The sequence below is a fragment of the Agelaius phoeniceus genome, chromosome 5 (genome assembly GCF_051311805.1).
Source record: "Agelaius phoeniceus isolate bAgePho1 chromosome 5, bAgePho1.hap1, whole genome shotgun sequence".
Classification (NCBI taxonomy): Eukaryota; Metazoa; Chordata; class Aves; order Passeriformes; family Icteridae; genus Agelaius; species Agelaius phoeniceus.
The window spans coordinates 28,677,511-28,695,339 of record NC_135269.1 but is presented as its reverse complement, the minus strand read 5'-3'; the positions used below and the strand labels follow the sequence as shown (position 1 = coordinate 28,695,339).

At 41.0% G+C, this 17,829-nt stretch overlaps 1 protein-coding gene across 3 annotated transcripts in view; it reads right to left on the bottom strand.

Moving 5' to 3' along the window:
• CDK17 (cyclin dependent kinase 17) overlaps window positions 1–4,312 on the bottom strand; it is a 91,010-nt gene extending 86,698 nt beyond the window's left edge. For 2 of the 3 annotated variants that reach the window (XM_054632047.2, XM_054632056.2), the window contains exon 1: window positions 4,173–4,312. The gene's annotated coding sequence lies outside the window, so the exon portion shown is untranslated. Of the gene's footprint in view, window positions 1–3,434; window positions 3,618–4,172 lie in introns of those variants that run through there. The other variant, XM_054632050.2, reaches the window with a different exon arrangement.
• Between the last annotated feature and the right edge of the window lie 13,517 nt (window positions 4,313–17,829).

Below are 17,829 nucleotides of genomic sequence, written 5' to 3'. Positions count from 1 at the left end.
AGCCCTGATCATCTTAATCTATGCAAAACTAGTTGTTCCAGAGATTACAAATAAAAACAGAAAACAAAAAGGTCATAATCAAAACATAAGATACAACTGCCCATCAGCTTACTGCATTTGCTATGTACTACTGAAATAAGCAGGCAGAAAATTGTCCTGAAATTCAGAGAAGCTTTTCAGTATTGAGTTAAAAATGTTATGAAGTTGGTATTTTTCAGTCTTCTTAACATCATTTTGCCTAATTCTGTCTTACTACATGAAAAATTAATATGTGACTCGACAGCTGTTTCTTCTGCTGCTGCATTGACAAATGCTGGTTTATCACATTTCTTTTTTTTCCCAACATTCGTGCTTAGGCATGGAACCTCTGATAAACTGATGTTTCCTAGTGAATGACATTTCTAATTCTTTAAAATCAAGCACCACACCACAAAAGCCCAAATATCCCGTAAAGCACGGTTACAACCATTCCCAGTATCAGTGTGTCCATGGTACTTTATAACACAGCCAGGTACAGGGTATAAGGATCTCCAAGGATGTGGCTGAAGTCTTACTATCCAAGGACTGATGGATCAAAAGCTGGTCCAATGCAAATTACCTGATTTATGCACTTATTATGTTCATTGTTTTCCATATAACGCGATCACAAAACTAAAGAAACTCTTTTGGTTTCCTTTCCCAATGTTCTTGTGTTCCAAGTTGGCAAATCAGCTCAAGTACAGGTCTTGTTTATGCCTCGTGACTATCAGTGGTTTAAACTGCTGTTTGTACATGTTCTAATTAGCCAGTTCTACCCAACTCTTGACAGTTGACATCACTGCTCAAAGAAGTTCAGGAGACCAACAAATCTGGAAGGATTGCCAATCCATTGAGTTAGTAAAAAATGAATATCTATGAATTTGTACTCAATACAGAATTATAAAAGTCATTTTTCCAAACAAGCATTAACTTTCACTCTTTTTCAGATAAAAGCTGTCAAAAGTGTATCACAACTCTTCACAAAATACACAGGAAAAAAACCATCCCATACCACTAGTGGGTGTTACTGGAGAAAGCCCTGTTTCATGGGAAAAAACATTACCAGGGCCCAAAAGGAATAAATAACAGGATATAAAATATTCTGAAAGTTTTAAAAGGCCCCTAGGCCTAGACTTATTTTTAAAAAGCAAATTGTTGTCTAGTGATTAAAATAAGTAAATATAAAATGCTTTTACCTCTATCATCCATGTTGGTACATCAGTATGTGAACAGGCACCAAAAAAACCCCCCAAATTCCAATTATTACACTCAGAAGACAAAACCATTGCCATAATTAAGTGCATTGCAAAATAAGGCAGTGATGGCTAACGATACACTGGTTTAGTTTGTTCTTTAGATGTGAACCATAACTGTCATGTAAACACTTGGCCTTTTAAAAGCATTTTTACATGCTGAAGTTGTAGTGCATTATATAAAATTCTGAACTGCTATGATTACAGTGGTGTCCTCAATAACTATACAAGGCTTGCTGCAGAAATAAAGAGTAAGCATTAGAAAGCATGCAGCTAAAAAGTTAAGATATTTGTAACTTAAGAACTGTAAGCCACATTAAGTGAGTTTCTAGCCCATGCTAGAAAAAGCTTTATAATAATTGAGTTTGATTTTTAAACATGATCTTGTCCATTTTCACATTATAACATATAATGCATTCAATAAATACACAACTAGAATATACAACTTTTTAAATACAGCTCATTTACTTTCTTGGACAAAAAATAAAAACTGATTTGTATATGGAATATCAACAGCTTCCACTTAACATGAAAAGAGGGTCAAGAGCAAACTCATGGAAAGATTTTAATGTAGACTATTCAATGAACCAGATTTCAAAAAAGCCTTTCCCAACTGCACTTTTTAGATGCAATTACTCGAATATACTGCTGGACAGAAACTTATTAAGATGAGTATAACATTCTTTTTATTTTTTTTTTTCCCTAGCAGCAGGTAGTCATTTAAAAAATTACAAGATTTGTATGTTACTAGGCCATTCAAAAATTCTGCATCCTTTTACTGTAAGAGCTCCACATCGTAACAGTAACACATGCAGACTGAGCATCTTAACATCCCTGTCATAAGCTATACCATATTTACACATTGCAGCGTTAGGCAGAAATTGAAGCCAGAGCCATTCAGGGGAAATATACAGCCATGATCTGTTTCTCAATTTAAATTATATTTGCAATTATAAATTAGGTATTTCACTAAACGCTAGTGGCATTTTACATATTAAAAAGATCAATTAATGCACTACATTCTTAGCCAAGCCTAAAATAAATGACTCCCCACATTCAAACTATAATTTGCTCCAGACAACATGGGCTTTAATTTGCAAACTCTTCAGTACGGATGTAGGCAGAACCCACCTCATGATTTGTGTAGAGCTCCATCCTGGGTAAACACACAGCTACACAGCACAGTATGCAAATAAAAGGTATGAACCTCATTGCGTTATCCTTCCTAAAGATTTTTTAAGTCAGACTCATTATTGTCAAAGCAGTATTTAAATTATGCCAGGAAAAAAAAAAAAGCTTTCATCTTTCCAATTTAAGTGGCCCTTTTAATGCCAAGTCAACATTATAATGGTTTATCTATGTTGGAAAATTAAATCCAGTTTGTTCTTTCAAACACAAACAATTTTAAAGGGAAATTTTCACCATGTATTCAAACATGTGATTTTATGATTTCATATCTGTTACTTCTACATTAATTATTCAAAACAAGCCTCTCTCATGTCACTTAGAGACGTGCAAATGTACATAACAAGAGCTGTGTGTGACTATACAGAATTCTTATAACAAAGCAATATGGCAATTTCTTTAACATCTTAAGCACATAAAATACCAGATCACCCACTTCCTTTTTCTCCCAATTCTAATACGAAAAACAAATCTGAATTTGGTAGTAAGTCTAATTTCATAAATGTTTTCTTCTCAGTATTTAACCTTTGGTGATATAGTTTCCAGTTTAATTAATACAATAAAAAAGCGGGGGAGAGAGAAGTAATGGAAGAACGTCAAACCAGGCTTGCTCTTGTAGCTATACCATGATACCTACAAGAATGTTGCTATTGATCTTCTGTTAAATTACAAAAGAACAGAAATTATGCACCAAAATTAAAAAAAAAAGAAACGGATGCTTTTTTAATTACTACGTTTGTATTATAAGTAAATTTTGCTCATAATATCATAACACTATTAGCAACCACTAGCAAAGTGCCAAAGACAGCACTGAGTTTAAAACAACTAGAGCCAGCTACCAAAATTGTTGCAGGAGAGACAAAGGGGATCAAGGTCAACATTCTTCTAGCGCAACAGCTAATCCACTCATATGAACATCGTATTGGCACGGGTGGGCGTAATAAATTTGCAAGAAATATAAAATATACACGATCCCACCTGATTTTCCCCGTCTTTTCGAGAGAACCATTTTGCTCTCCTTGGTCTCAAGCCATTACATATCTGAGCGAGGAAGGGGAAGGAGGAGTTCACAGAAGTTCAGGGTCAGACAATGTTCACGTATCCTGTCACCTTCTAACTCAAAGCTCAGAGCAGAAGAACTCTTATGGCACGCATTGAAACCTACATATTTTGGGTGTGCGTGTGGGGGGGAGACCTGCAATAGGAGCGATGTGTCATACGTGCGGAGGCTGCGAGCAGAAGAGCTGTCAGGAGAACGCAGCCTCGCTTGAAGAGAAGGAGGCGGTGGGGAAAGGACGGTGACGAACGCAGGATCACCAAAAAATCCGGCAGTGCTCAGGGGCTGCCATCCCCGGCTCACCCCTCCGGCCCGGCTTCGCTCGGCTCCCGTCGCAGAGGGCTCAGCCTCTCGGAGCTGCCCCCTGGCCCCGCGGAGCCGCTCCCAGCTGCCACCGGGCAGCGGAAATCCCCCGCAGCCCGGCCCGACCCTGCCCGGGGGCGCCGAGCGGCGCTCCCCGCGCCCGGGGCTTCCTGGGCAGCCCCCGGCCCTCTCGCGGGGCGCTCTCCCACGACCACCATCACTTCCCCCCTGCTCCGGGGCCGCGCTGTCACATCACCCCCCGCGACGTCCCACGCACCGCAGGCCGAGAGCCAACACCCCGCCGCGAGCCGGACCCGCACCCCTGGGCCGGGAGACAATGAGCAGCCACAACTCACCAGCAGCGCCGGAGCTTCGCGGGTCCGGGGGCGGTTCCTTTGCCCCTTCTCCTTCCCCTTCTCCTCCGCCTAGGAGCGGTATCCGGCCGCCGGGAGGCGAACCCCCCCTCCCCTCGCCGCCCGAGAGCCTTCGCCGGACCGCCGGCCGCGCTCCCTCCCCGAGGAAAGTCACTTTATTCCCCGCTCCAACATGGCTGCTCCCCCCGCCGCTGCCGCCGCAGCAGCAGCTTTCTCCTCGCCGCGGCTCTCCGCCGCCGCCACCGGAGAGCGGCCGCAGGCCGTGCTCGGGAGCCGCCCGGCCGGCCGCTGGCGGTGCCGAGAGCGTCAGCCGAGCCGGGCCGCGGGGGTGTGCGAGGAAGGGGCAAGCCGAGGCGAGCCGGGCTGGGCTGCGCGTCCCCGCTGCGGGCTGACGCCTCCGCCCGCTCGCACTGAGCCAGCCCCGCCGGCTCCGGGCGCAGGAGGGGCCGCGGGGACGCCCGTGCGCCGGCGACACCTGGCGGCCGAGGCGGCCCCGGCTGAGCCGGCGGCTGCGCGGGGAGCGGGGGGGGTCAGGGCGGAGCGCGGGGAATGCCCCGAACGGCGGCGCGGGGAGCGGGGGCTGCTGCAGCGCTTTTCTGGGCCGCCCTCCCCGCTGCGGGGGACCCCGGCCGCGCCGAGCCGAGTGGGGCGCTGCTGCCGTTCGCCGATCCTCCAGCGGCCCTGTGCGGCCGCCTCCTCCCGCGGGAGGAAGTGGGTCTCATCGGTAGAGGCTCCCGGGAAGCCGCCCCGGGGCCCTGCTGGCCGTCCGAGGGGTCTCCCCGAGCCGTTTCTTGTAGGGCAGGGTAGAAAAGGGGCGTTTGCTCGCTTCATTTTTACCCGTTCCTTGGCAGCGTTTCCGCTTGGGTTTGCAGAGCGATTTAGCTCCTGAGGCATCCCCCTGCTCCCCCTTCCTACGGCTGGCACGTTAATAACCGAAGTTAAGGGAAGCCGGGTGTCTCTTTAGGTCAATTGCTAACTCACGTTTTTCCTATTTATTCTTGTGGTGTTTTCTTTCCTTTGTCTCCTGCATTCAGCAGTGCCTGTACCATCCCCCTTGTCCTCCTTGTGATCGCTCTGACAGCGCCAACCGCGCTGCCTTCCTGTGCTTAGAATCTTGTTCCCCTCAAAGTGATCCAGTCTGTGTTTCCTCACTTTTCAGCCCTTTCCAGCCTAAATTTCTTAGGCTTTATGTGTCACTGAACGAGACCTAGAAGGTGAAAGCTAGCTAGGTGAAAGCCAGCTGTTCTATACTATGTTTTTTCACATTTCCATCACACAAAGAACAAGATCTGTCAGGAAGGCCACATCTGAACTGATTTTAGTGACATGGTTTTGAACGTTAAGTGCCAGGGCATAGGTACACTTGGGCCAGAATTTGGAAAATGGTTTGCTTTTTTCCCTTTTGGACATCTGCTGATCCTTGCTGCCTACCTGCTCTCTTGCTTTTTTCAGTTCAAATTTGGTGTCATGGGGCCTTTTCCCATCTTCATGCAGACCAGAGTTATGGGCCTTAGCTTCCCCACACTCCTGTGGATGCTGAGTGATGCCAAAACTGCTTCGTTCTGCAGGCAGGTCTGTACTGTGCTGTGTCTAGGTGGAGAGTAGAGCACATTTTCATTTGCAGAAGCAAGCCCCTGATCTTGAGGAACTCTGTGTGCAGCTTATTCGAGCCAGGCCCTCTCCACAGTTGGGCCAAGGGGGAGCTGCCTTCACAGAAGCAGTGCCAGCTGAAAATTCCCCTGCTTCCAGCTCTGTTGACCCTTCCAACAGCACAAGCAAACCAGAACACAGACAAGTATGTTTCCCAGTAAACAGAAGTCAATTTCTCTTGCCTAAAAAAGGAGTGCAAGCATGAAACCACTTCTTAAATGCACAGAAATTCACTTTGCTCATGCTGATGTAAATTTCTAGTAAAATCGGTTTACGATAAAAAGAAGTAAACATGACTCAGAAACAAACGTTCTGTTTATACAGACATAACATGATTACCACGGTATTTTTGCATGTTTTCAAGATGCTGGATAGCTACCTTACATTTGCAAAACTTGTGGGATTTTTAATAACACAGAGAAAGCAGACACTCAAGCTTTGAACTTTCTGGTAATGCAAAGATACCTCTTACAGATCTCCTTTAAAGCTCAGGACCTACCAGTTCCTGCTAGACCTACCAGTTCTGATCTTTGAATGCTAACTAGATGAGGTATGTTTTGTTTTATCTTATTCAATTTGAAGGCTATTTTGGGTACGTAGTAACATTAGAAATGATAGTGTGCTAGTTTATTATGTGCATGATTTGTAAAACAAGCTTCTGAGACAGCACAGTAACGAGTGCAGCATGTCCATTTATTGCAGCACATCCAAGTAAAGGCTGTTCCACCTATGAAGTACAGAGGGAACGTGGGTTGGAAGTTTATGAAGCCGTCTTTTTATATAATAAAAATATCAGTAAAATATGTTCATTTTACTTGATTCATAAGTCTGCTGTTCATACTTCTGTTATTACAGGAAAAGTAATTATGGCAAATAAAGGAAGAAACTTAAAAAATGAGCAGTTAGGCTGAGTCACCCAAGAAATAAGGGGTCAACACTAACTGCAGTGTAATTAGAGTATTTTAGGGTTTTCCACTTGTAATGGGGAGAACTATGAATTTTTAACAGGGAAGAGTTTGTAATGGTAGAACACTTGATATCCATTTGGCCTTTGTATCTGCCACTACCTTATGACCTCAGATAAAGATTTTCACATCTGGACAAAAGACAGTGCAGAAGGAAGACAGAGTGACAGTCTTAGGTTTGAAATGTAGGCACTGGTTTTGATTGATTTATCCCATGGGTCTAGTTTTATAACTATAGCTATTGATTTGTTTTATTATTTAGTGGATTATGTAGCAATCAATCATATTTCCATCTAGCTAACCATGATGATTAATATTTTAAACTAGTTTTAAGATGGATTGGCTGGTGAGTGCAATAGGTCTTCTCTCTAATCCAGCTAGAATGGAATACACCCAGGTTACATGGAATGAATTATTGCCACTGGACAATCTGATGAAATCTACATCAGCCATTAGAATCTAAATCTCCAGTAGGAATTCAGTGCTGTCAGGGGACTGAGATTTCCTGCTTTGAAAATGAACATTTTGGATTTACCTCTACATTTCTTCAACAAAAGTATGTAGTTATTCTGTGACAGTAAAAGTATGGGAGTTAAATCAGTGGAGTTCACATAGCGGTAGATGGAAACCCTACAGAAACACATTTTTAACACAATGTATGTAGAAAGCAATGTATGTTACCTCCCTGCCAAGAGGCAAGCTCAAGATTCTGTGTCACTGCATCAGGAGTCAGCGACCTCGCAATCAGCCAGCAGTGTGGGAAAGCATTGTGCTAAACTGCAAGGGATGTGTTCGTGTGCAGGGGAAGGACTGAAAGCCTTGGCAGGTTATTAAAAGAGGAAATGATTTCCAAATACAATATTCTGTTTTGAAATGCAATTGTTTTTTTCTATTGGATGCCAAAAATTTCTGAAGAATGCAATATCCTCTAACTAATTGTATCTGTGCTCTGAGAAAAGAAACAGGGCTATTGTTCTCCTCACAGCACGAGCTATTTATATGTTAGTCTGTGTAGCACTCCTTTCTGTAATTATTGTCTTCCACCTATGCAAAACTCCAATCCATTTAAAATAATCAAATTAAGATAGTTTCTTGCTTTCTTAACATCAAGCTGATATTCATATAAAGCGTTTTCCAGGTTACTTGGATTTAGTACAAGGCCTCTAGGCTAAATACAGTACAATTCTATTACCTCACTGGACAGCCAAACCCCTTCCTTTCTGATGAATGGGAGCAGGAAGTAGTAACATGAAGGAGGTACCCCTTGAAAGAAGCAAAAATGAGTGTACTTCTACTAAGTAGAGCTGTAGCTATTTCTACCATGATTTCTGTAACTGATAGCTGGTCATTGTTTTAGTTGCATTTTGCTTTAGCTGTCTATATTTCACATAAGCACATTGTGGAAAGTTACTATTTGTTCTTGTAAACGTTGTTTTTGGTAAGCAGGAAAGAGTTATCAAAGTGAAAGTAGTGGGGTGTTCATTATCTACACTTGAGATTTTCATTTGCATAGCTATACAGGTGTTTGGAGACTGATTAACTGCTGCAGAAATTACTAGAAGACTAAGCACATTACCTGTGCTTAGTTCCCATCTCTATATCATATTTTTTTAGCATGTAAATATTTGTAATATATATCATGACATATACATATGACATATTGTCACTGTTTTCTTCCTTTATATTGCTAAACCTTTTAGTTCCTGTATTAACGTCACAATATCCTGTCACAATGCTACTTCAATATTTTCTCATTTCCTCACACCTTGCATCTCTAAATTTTGAAGAATATTTATCAGTCATGTAGATAATGATTTCAGTATCTTTACAATATCAGAATTTATGCTTTTATTTATATCTGGCATTTGTGGTATTTGTATATACAAAGTATCTACCAGTTGTGTATATTTTTTTGATCTGGAGCACTGTTTAAGTGGAAAGTCTAATTTCATTGCTTGTTTTTTCTTGACTGTTTTCTTCTTCCAGATGGAGATTCCTCCAGCTAATGTAAATGAAGTCTTTCCATTGACTTCAGCAAGAGTCAGCTTAGTTCTTGTAGAAGGAAGTTAATAGCATGGAGACAGACTCTTTTTGTACAGTTCTGCCTGGGTTTGCAAACAAACACTAGACACTCCTTTCTTTCTCTACTACTGCTCTGAAAGACAGGACATCCTGCTTTTCAGAACAAAAGATATTAAGCCTACTTCAACTAGGTCAATTGCCACAGAAAATGGTGAGGTTTCTTCTGTAATTGTCTAAAAATTAGGTTTGTGCCTTGGACAATACATGACTATAAAACTCTAGCCTAGTGAAAGAAATATTTTTTTATTCTTTTTTTTTAGATTTTGTTTACATTTTGTGTTTGAGACTAAAGGTGGTGAAAAGAATTTGAGCAAAACAATTAATTTCTGCAGGTAATGAAAATTGGTCTCTTGTATGTGCACAACTCTGCTGTTTGTCCCTTTCAGGTGCCATTCAGGGATACAATGCTCCCTTTATGAAACAGAAATCTGAAATGGCAGGGGAAGAGGCTCCTATTTTTCTCTATTTCTTTCATGCAGGTTCAGTGTCTCATACAGAATAGCTTCTTCATGGCAAGTAAATTGCTTCATAGAAATTTGCAGTCATTATTCACTGAATTGATTAGAAATGCCATCAGTGAGTCTCAGAACCATTGTATCATTGCCAATTCGAACTACTTAGTGGATTTGAAATTAAAGCACAAAATACACAGAGACTCCTGCAGTTACAAGACTATAGGTGTCAAACATCCTGGTCTTTCCTTATTGTAATGGTTGCTCTCTCCAGAGTGTTTCAGGACTTAAATGAAATTGCTTTCAGTCATGACAGCTGGTTACTTTCCTGTAATACTGTTACATAAAACTTAAGATTGTTCTAGCAAAGATGGTAGCTGTTTCAGTGAAGAGGAAACCAGATCATTCTCAAAGTTATCTTTTTAATTCTGGACAGGAAAGTGTAGAGAGACATGGGAATAAAAGAAGTGGGAGCAGAACTAAAATCAGATGTAGAGAATATGAGGAGTATTAGAAAAGGCACATGAAAATGGAACCAGGGTGCATAGTGAATGCTGGAAATAAAATGAGACACAGGAAATCTGGGGATAGAATGAAATGAGCTGAGGGAAACATAGGCTACCTCAGCGAGAACTGAGTACTGCACACATTGTTTTCTGTATGCCACAGGCCAAGGGTATATGATATATTGTTCATGTGCAGAGACTTTCTCATATATTCTAGAAATCCCTGTGCATGCTCAGATCTTGTATGTGTATGCTACATTTTGGAGCTTTTTGTGCACTGGCAGCTGGTTGGCTGACTGCTTTGAAATTTATAATGGCAGCTTTTGAGATGTCAGTAGGAGATAGCCTTTGCAAAACAAGCACTACAGATAGAGAAAGGGGACAGGAGGAGAGCTGGGATGGATGAAAGAGAATGCAAGAGAGAAGATATGGAAAACAAATTCAGGAAATTAGGAAGTAAGTAAATGTAGGGCTTTATCTGTGAGTCTAGGCCAAAGGCTTTTACCATTTTGTAATCTTAACACTAACTATGCCGGGGAGATAGGTACAATTAAGATGTTATTTTTTATCTGCCCCAGCTAGTTGTCCTACCCTTCTGCAGAAAGTTGTTACACCCTGAGGGAGAGGAGACAGAACCATACCTATTTCCTGTATAGTGTGGCAAGTAGCTTTAACCACCAGTGAGGACATAGAGGCAGGTGAGTCAGATGCCTGTAGTTTCTTCTGACGCACCTCCTAGGGAGGGTACCCTCTGGCACATGGGAGGGACAAAGTGCTGAGGTCTGTAATAATTGTTCAAATTGCAACAGCTAGATCAGTCAGGCTTTTCTTAACTATGAATCCTGATTTAGGCAGCCATGTGTATATTTATATGTTGGTGCTAGATTTGGAAGACTCCATCCAAGTAAGAGAGAAAAAAGGGTGGCATAAAACCAGAAGAATATAGTTGGCATCTGCTATCTGCTCATTGAAAGAAATGCTTCCTCTTAGGTACCAGTGAGAAATTTTACATAGCTTCATGTGCATTTAAGGTTGAATAAGACAATTGATTAAACTGATATATAACCTGTAGAATTTTCCTGACACTGAAAATACCAAAGTGCATTTTCAAATGAGGTTAACAATTTCTGTAGATATCAGGATAAAAAAAGAGAAGAGGTCACTCATAAATTCCAATTGATTTAAGTGTGGCATTTCTCACCCATTTATTTTTGTGTAGCTGCTTGCTTTGCCAAATAGCTGATTGATCAACTAAACTATTCTCTAAGTCAAGCACATCATTTTTCAAGTTCTGTTTCAGCACAGTATAAAATAATTAGAGCTATAAAAAAAAAAAACAAACAAAAAAACCAGGAATGCCACAGTCCCCCACATATCTATTAGTTGTCATCGGTAGAGTCTAGCTGTTACCCAGAAGCATGTTAAAATTAAATGGTGAGCTTTATGTAACATACTTATTTGTTCTCTCCTTCTTTACTTTACCATTCTTCATTTCAAAGCTCTTTTCTTCACTTCACAACACGGCATATTCCTGGCCATGCAGATACATATCCTCCACAGCAAATTGTTGCACAATTATACTTACCTTTTAAAAATAAACAAAAATTCAGTTGGAGATTTTGTAGCTCAAACTACATGCATGGCTTTAAAAATAGTTAAGTATTTTGCAGGACAGATAGAAATTTATATCAGTTTATAGACCATACAGAATTTAGGATAAATGTCTACTAGAAATTAAAAAAAAAAAGAAAAAAAAAAAGGAGGTAACTGTGTGCTTGAAATTCTGTATTGGTCTGATTTAATCTCATTAGCTTCATTCAATATTTTGTTTTGAAAAATTTATTTACCTTTTTTATAATTCATCAAAACAGTTTATTTTGCCCACCAATAAGCTCTCCATAGAAACAGTTGTATCTTAGTAACATACCAAGAATAGAGTTCAGGGAATACACTGCATCTGTATATACTGCCCTTAAAGAACCATTTCTAGTTGTTATAAGGGAAGGTGAGAGGTTTTTTTCTGCAATTGTAGCAAGCACAGCACTGCAATACAACATCTCAGTGCTTCCTAGGTTGATCTCCTTACACATGAGATAGAGGTAATTTCTGCCTCTTACTCCTTGTCCTTCATAGGAGCATGTCAGCAAAGATGTTAGATGGCTGTCCCTTACAGCTGGGAGTTTGTTTTTTGGTTTTAATTGGATGCTAGTTGATGAAGTGCATGAACACTTCTTGCTTTTGGCCCTTGTTATCTAAATTCAAAACTGTTTTTACGACTGCTCCTGTTTGGTTTGTTTTTTTTTTTTTTCTGTCCCAGGTGTCCTTCTACATAGAAAAATTTTGAAATTGTTTCGCTGGTATCACCTTGTGTAGAATCTGTAGCTGCTCTGTAGGGCACTACTTTTCTACACTCCAGGTGACTCTAGCTTTACCAGCTCTCCTCTCATTGTGCCTTTCTCCTTTCTGCTCTTCCATGCTTGCTGTAGGGCCCCTGTTTGTCCTCTGGCACCTTTGTTCTCTCTGTCCCTCACAAAGCTGAAGTGATCCAAGGGAACGGTTACGATGACATTTGAGCTTCTCTGCAGCAGTGTGTTGATATTTACACTGAGCTGATTATTAGCAAGTGGAGCACATGACTACATTGTAAAATCTGCTTAGTTTAACCAATGCTTCAGGGGAAAAGAAGCAGGAAGTAGAGTGATGCAGGGGCTGTGTGTCAGTCGTTTCATGGTTGGTGGGGGCTGTGCCATTAATTTGTCTGGGTAGTAAGGGATGAAGTAAGGGATGAAGTGTGCTTTTCAGCTGATTCTGAAACACTGCTTTTTAGTTGTTATTTGCTGCATATTCCCTGCCTTGACTGTTACTCTTCTCTGCTTCAAAATAAGCCAGGCCATTTAACACTAGGGTAGAGTGGAGGGTGTCCTATCCCCAGCCCTCCACAAGAAGCTTTTAAGATGTCAAGCAACAGAACACCCCATCCCAGGTTTTGACTAAGGAAAAGAGTAGTTATCAGCTTTGGTCTCAGGCACAGACTAACTGAGGGAATGAAGGCAGAGGCAAGATACCTCTTGTCTCAGCACACAGTTATTAAAAGAACATGTCTGGAGGCAAAAAAGAGGCCCAAGAACCCAGAGAAACCAGACAGATTTAACAAGAATTTCTCTTACCCTCTGTTTGGGGAGGCAGAGGGAAAGCATCTTGCTGAAACATGGTTTTAGAAATTTTTTATTTGTGTGGTTAATCTAAATTTGCAGCAGTAGCAAGCGAGCTATTTCAGAATATGAAATGGGGACACTGGGAGGGGTCTTTTTTTTTCTGGTTTCAGGGAAATGTTAGGGTATTGTGAACTGCCAGTTATGTTTTAGTGAGGCTGAAGTATAAAAAACAAGCAGCAGAGCTTTGGAAGTCATGGGGGCTTTGACACCTCTCTCTACCAACCTGTGTATGCCCACCTAACCCTCGAGATACTATTTTCTCACTTCTCTTTGGCTATGGTATCTCCATGTTCATGTCTCAGGCAGCTGTTGGTCCTCATTCTACAGCTTACATCATTTCTGCAGCTACAGGTCACTCCCTGTACCTTCCACGTGGGTGGAAATGGGGCAGGCCAGGGACCTTTTCCATGTAGGGAAAAGAATAACAGAGTGCTAATAGAAGAGCAAGAAGGCCTGCAGTGATATTGAAAGGTGGTCTCTGTGGAGGGAAGAGATTCAGCCTAAAGCAGCTGAGCTTCTCTCCTAGAGCCTCTCCTAGGCCCTAGCAGAACCTGCAGATTGCTCCCTCATCAGCTGTCCAAGAAGGCTGTGTCCACATTAGCAATTTGTTTCAAAGCGACAGTGTGGTTTGGAGGAAAATCTTGTCATTGTCTCCACTTACCATGTGGTGTTTCAGTTCTCAAAGTGGTTTTGGTGTATACAAACCAAATTCCTTCAGGAGGAAATGAAAACAGAAGCTCTGCTTCCAATCTGCTCCACATGCACCCTAGCGCTAATGGGGACAAGAGGTTCCAAAATAGCGTGTGAGCTGCATCATCACAAGGTCCTCTAGCACATACCTAACACTTCTTCTCAGAAAGCTTTGAAACACATGTATAGTGGAGGTGTCTGGCTTCAGTGACTAGGCTAAATATAATCTAGAATAAACCCCAAAACATATATCATGGGAAAATGAGGTGCATTAGTATCAACTATTTCATTCTACCAATCCAGTCCTTATATGCTGAATTACTTTCTTCTGAAAATACTGCTTACTTTTTCCTGTACCTTGAGCTGGCTTTAGGAAATGCCAAATTTAACCTAAAAATGTACCTAGAATGTTTCTTGTATCTAGTAATGGGGATGCCCACACAACTTAATTATGTATGTTAGCGCTTTAATCACTAAAGACAGCTCTCTAATCACTATTAAAGAGCTAATGTTGCTCATCTTAACTTGAATGAAAGACATAAAGCAAAACCTGCCAGCAATCACAATAGTAGATATGCTGGTACTGTAGCCAAGGATACAGGGAGAGCTGTGGAATTGTACCGCAGGGTGGGTAAAGGCACATAGGCTGAAAACTGCACTCAGAAACATGCCTACTCACCAAAACAAAAAAAGGCAAACATAGCTGGGTGAATAACAGTGACAATGTCATTCTCTCCTGAGTGGAAACTACTATGTGCCTGCTATAAGGGTAGAAGAAACCAGTGTTTAGCCAGAATGATGAAATATGTAACAGTCTACATTTACCAATACAATTACAAAATTATAATTACAAAATTATATAAATTCTTAACTGTTGTATTGTCTTCCCCCCCCACACACACTTTTCCTAGGATATCCATTTATTTATGAGCTTCTTTATTTGCATAGCTCAGTGGCAGCACTGATGTAAGTGTCTGCAAGTACACAGTGCTCTGTGCTGCTATTGTCACTTACAGTCAAGATTTACTTACAGCTGCTCCCAGGAGCCATAATGTGCCCTCATGCCTCACATATCCTACTGTGAATTGAAAACATGTTCTAACAAAATGTTATGAAATTACATGCAAGATTATGGAGATATTTTTTCATATGGAAAATTTTAGTGTTCTTTAAGAGTCTGTAATTTGTACAGTTTAATATTTTTTTTCTTGCCATGTCAGATAAACCTAGACATTCTGCTCTCAGATGATAGCACGTTTGGAGATATGAGAGAAACAGGGAGCTGCTGGAACATATTGCAGAAGCCTAAAGCACTTAGCAACAGAGAAAGTGTGGGCTGCAGCGACAGAAGCCAGAATGTGGAAACAAGTGACATCGAGGCGGCTGTTTGGGAAAGAAGAGCTTTTACTTTGTTTATAATTTCAGTAATTCTAAAGAACTTGGCAGTGTGGGAGGTCACTGCAGTCTCTGACTCTGCACATATCCTTTTCTGTGTGCCTGTTTTTCAAATGCCTATGATAATTATTACCAAGAGTGCTGGATGTTCTGATTTCCTTTTGTATTTCCTGTTTCTCAAAAACTAGAGAAGTCAAATTAAGGTATTTGTTTTGCATCAGTTTATTCTGTTAAGACATAACTCATGTGGCAGGCACCATGAATAGTTTTTAAAATGATAGTGATAATGTCTTCTGGAGTGATACAATAATTTACCATGATGCTTTTTAGTGCTTTGCATTGGAACATCCTGATAGTGTGCACTAATGATAGTGTGGATGTCAAATAACTGCTAAAGAAAAGATGCCTGAGGTGCTGAGCAGGGTAAATTGAGCTGAGATAAAATAAAAATGTTTCTGACATCACAGTGACTTTTACAAGGGCATTTAGAAATCAGTGCATTTCTAAGTCCTGCAGGTCTTACTGAGGTAGAAATTATCTGGAGAACTTTACTCACCACTTACTGGGGATTGTTTTACCTAATGCATATGCACCTGTAAATACCAAAATCTCCTTTCCTCTGAAAAGTTATTCTGCATATTAAATGCAGGGGCTGCACAGCTCTAGGGTTGGAAAAAAAAAAAGTCCTTAGGCAACACAGGACACTAAAGGAACTTGGAAACCTTACCATAATTGTTACATTTTGTATTAATGAAGGTTGAACTAGCCATTATCTTGTATTTTCTTTTTCCTCTCTATAAATATCTTGTGGTTTGCATTATTTGGTAATCTACTGTGTCTACTTTTGAGATATTACCACTTGAAAATAGCAAAGTAAATGATAGAGATGTACCAAATTACTGTAATAGAGGTGCTACAGGACTTCATAGAACAGAAAAAAACACAAGGAGTAAATTTACGTAATAATGATGCCTGAGGAACTATTAGTATTGAAGTGTAACAAATTTATCTACTCACTAAATACTACAGGGTTGAATAGCTTCAGGCTACTGTTGATATTCTTTAACTCCACAGGTGACCTGTCATTGAGTAACTGGCCTTTTAAAGGGAATTAGATTCAGCCTAACTACTGATATCAACTTACTTCCAAAATGCTATAGTAATTTCAGTTACTAAAATGCAGTAATCACCTCACATTAGATGGCAAATTAAAAAAAAAATAGAAAATTAAAATAAAATAATTTAAAAAAAAACCACACAAAATGCAGTCACCAGGCCAAAGCTGGGTAACAAATATATTACTGAGAAAGTTAATAAAGTACAGAGACATCCCTGGGCTGTAAGAGAAGTGTAATGTAGGTGTTATCAAATCATCCAGACTCCAACAGGGTGAACCTGAAAAGTCATCCTATGACACTTACAAACAGCAACATCTTCAAGCCTTCCAAAACACACTGGGACCTCTTACAGCTCACTTAGGGAGAAAAGATCACTTTGGTTTGAACCTCCCAAGGTCCCTTTGCTTAGGAACAACCCTGAAAATATCTTCCAGCACTTGTAGCCTCAGGGCAAAACACTTTTCCTTGAGGAAGGTTCCCACAGCTCCCTGTCTGCAAACTTCTCAGGGTCTAAGCGCCAGACTGTCTCTCTCCTTTTTAATGTCTCGCTTCCATATTAACAGCTACAGTGTCCCAGGGAGGAAGTATCACCTGTCGAAGGAGTTTAAAAACCTGAAATTCCAGCACCATTGCTAAAATATATGTCTTGACCTACTCCCACTTAATGTTTTTCCTTTCTTCTTGCTTTCTTCTTCTATTGCTCTCAGCTGCTGCCTTTCTCTTATTATAAGCAGGACCATTATCTCTTTATCTCAGATCTCTGTTGTACCCAGCGTACATAATTGCCACCATCAACCCTTAATTCTCTGACTCAGAAAATGTAAGTCAGAGGCTTGAGAGAGCTCCACCAGCACTGCAGAGATCTGCCAGGGCCCTTCACCTTCCCATTCAGCACTCCCACTCTCTGCCTTCTATTTCAGTTACTGCTCCAAAGAACAGCTCAGATAATGGAACCTGTAGGAGCAGTAAGGTTAGCCACCACACTTGCCTCTGCCAGAAGTCTTAGTTTTTATTTTTAAACAGTGCAAAATCTTTTCCAAAGATAAGGAAAAAAAATCCCCAAACCAATCAACTAGCCCCTTCCCAGCTCCCCCTCCCCACCAAAACACAAAAAAAACTACTTTGAGAATTAAGACTTTTTTCTCTAGAAAATGAGCCTGGAACTTCCCTTTTAATGTCTGAAGGCAGTCAGCATCACTATCAGGCATGGAGCTGGAGCTACACACTAGTCAGTGTTGCTGTTATCAAAGGTAAGTTTATTCAACTTTAGGTCTGAGAAACAGAGGCTAGGGACTAAAGTTGCCACAGCTAACTTTATCCTTTTCTTGGCCCAAAACCCCTGACCACAACATAAAAAGTGAAAGTATCTCTTTTAGGAAGGATTCTGAAGATGGTATTATTTTGTATTTTTCATGTGTTTTCATCTTCTGTCCAGACTGTCACTATCCTGAGCAACCTCTGGTGATGTTCTTGAGAGACCTACTTCCACCAGTCTTAAAGGCATGATTTTTTTTCCTCTTAAGGGAAGATTAGCCTTGGGAGGACTCTACACTTAAACATCACAGG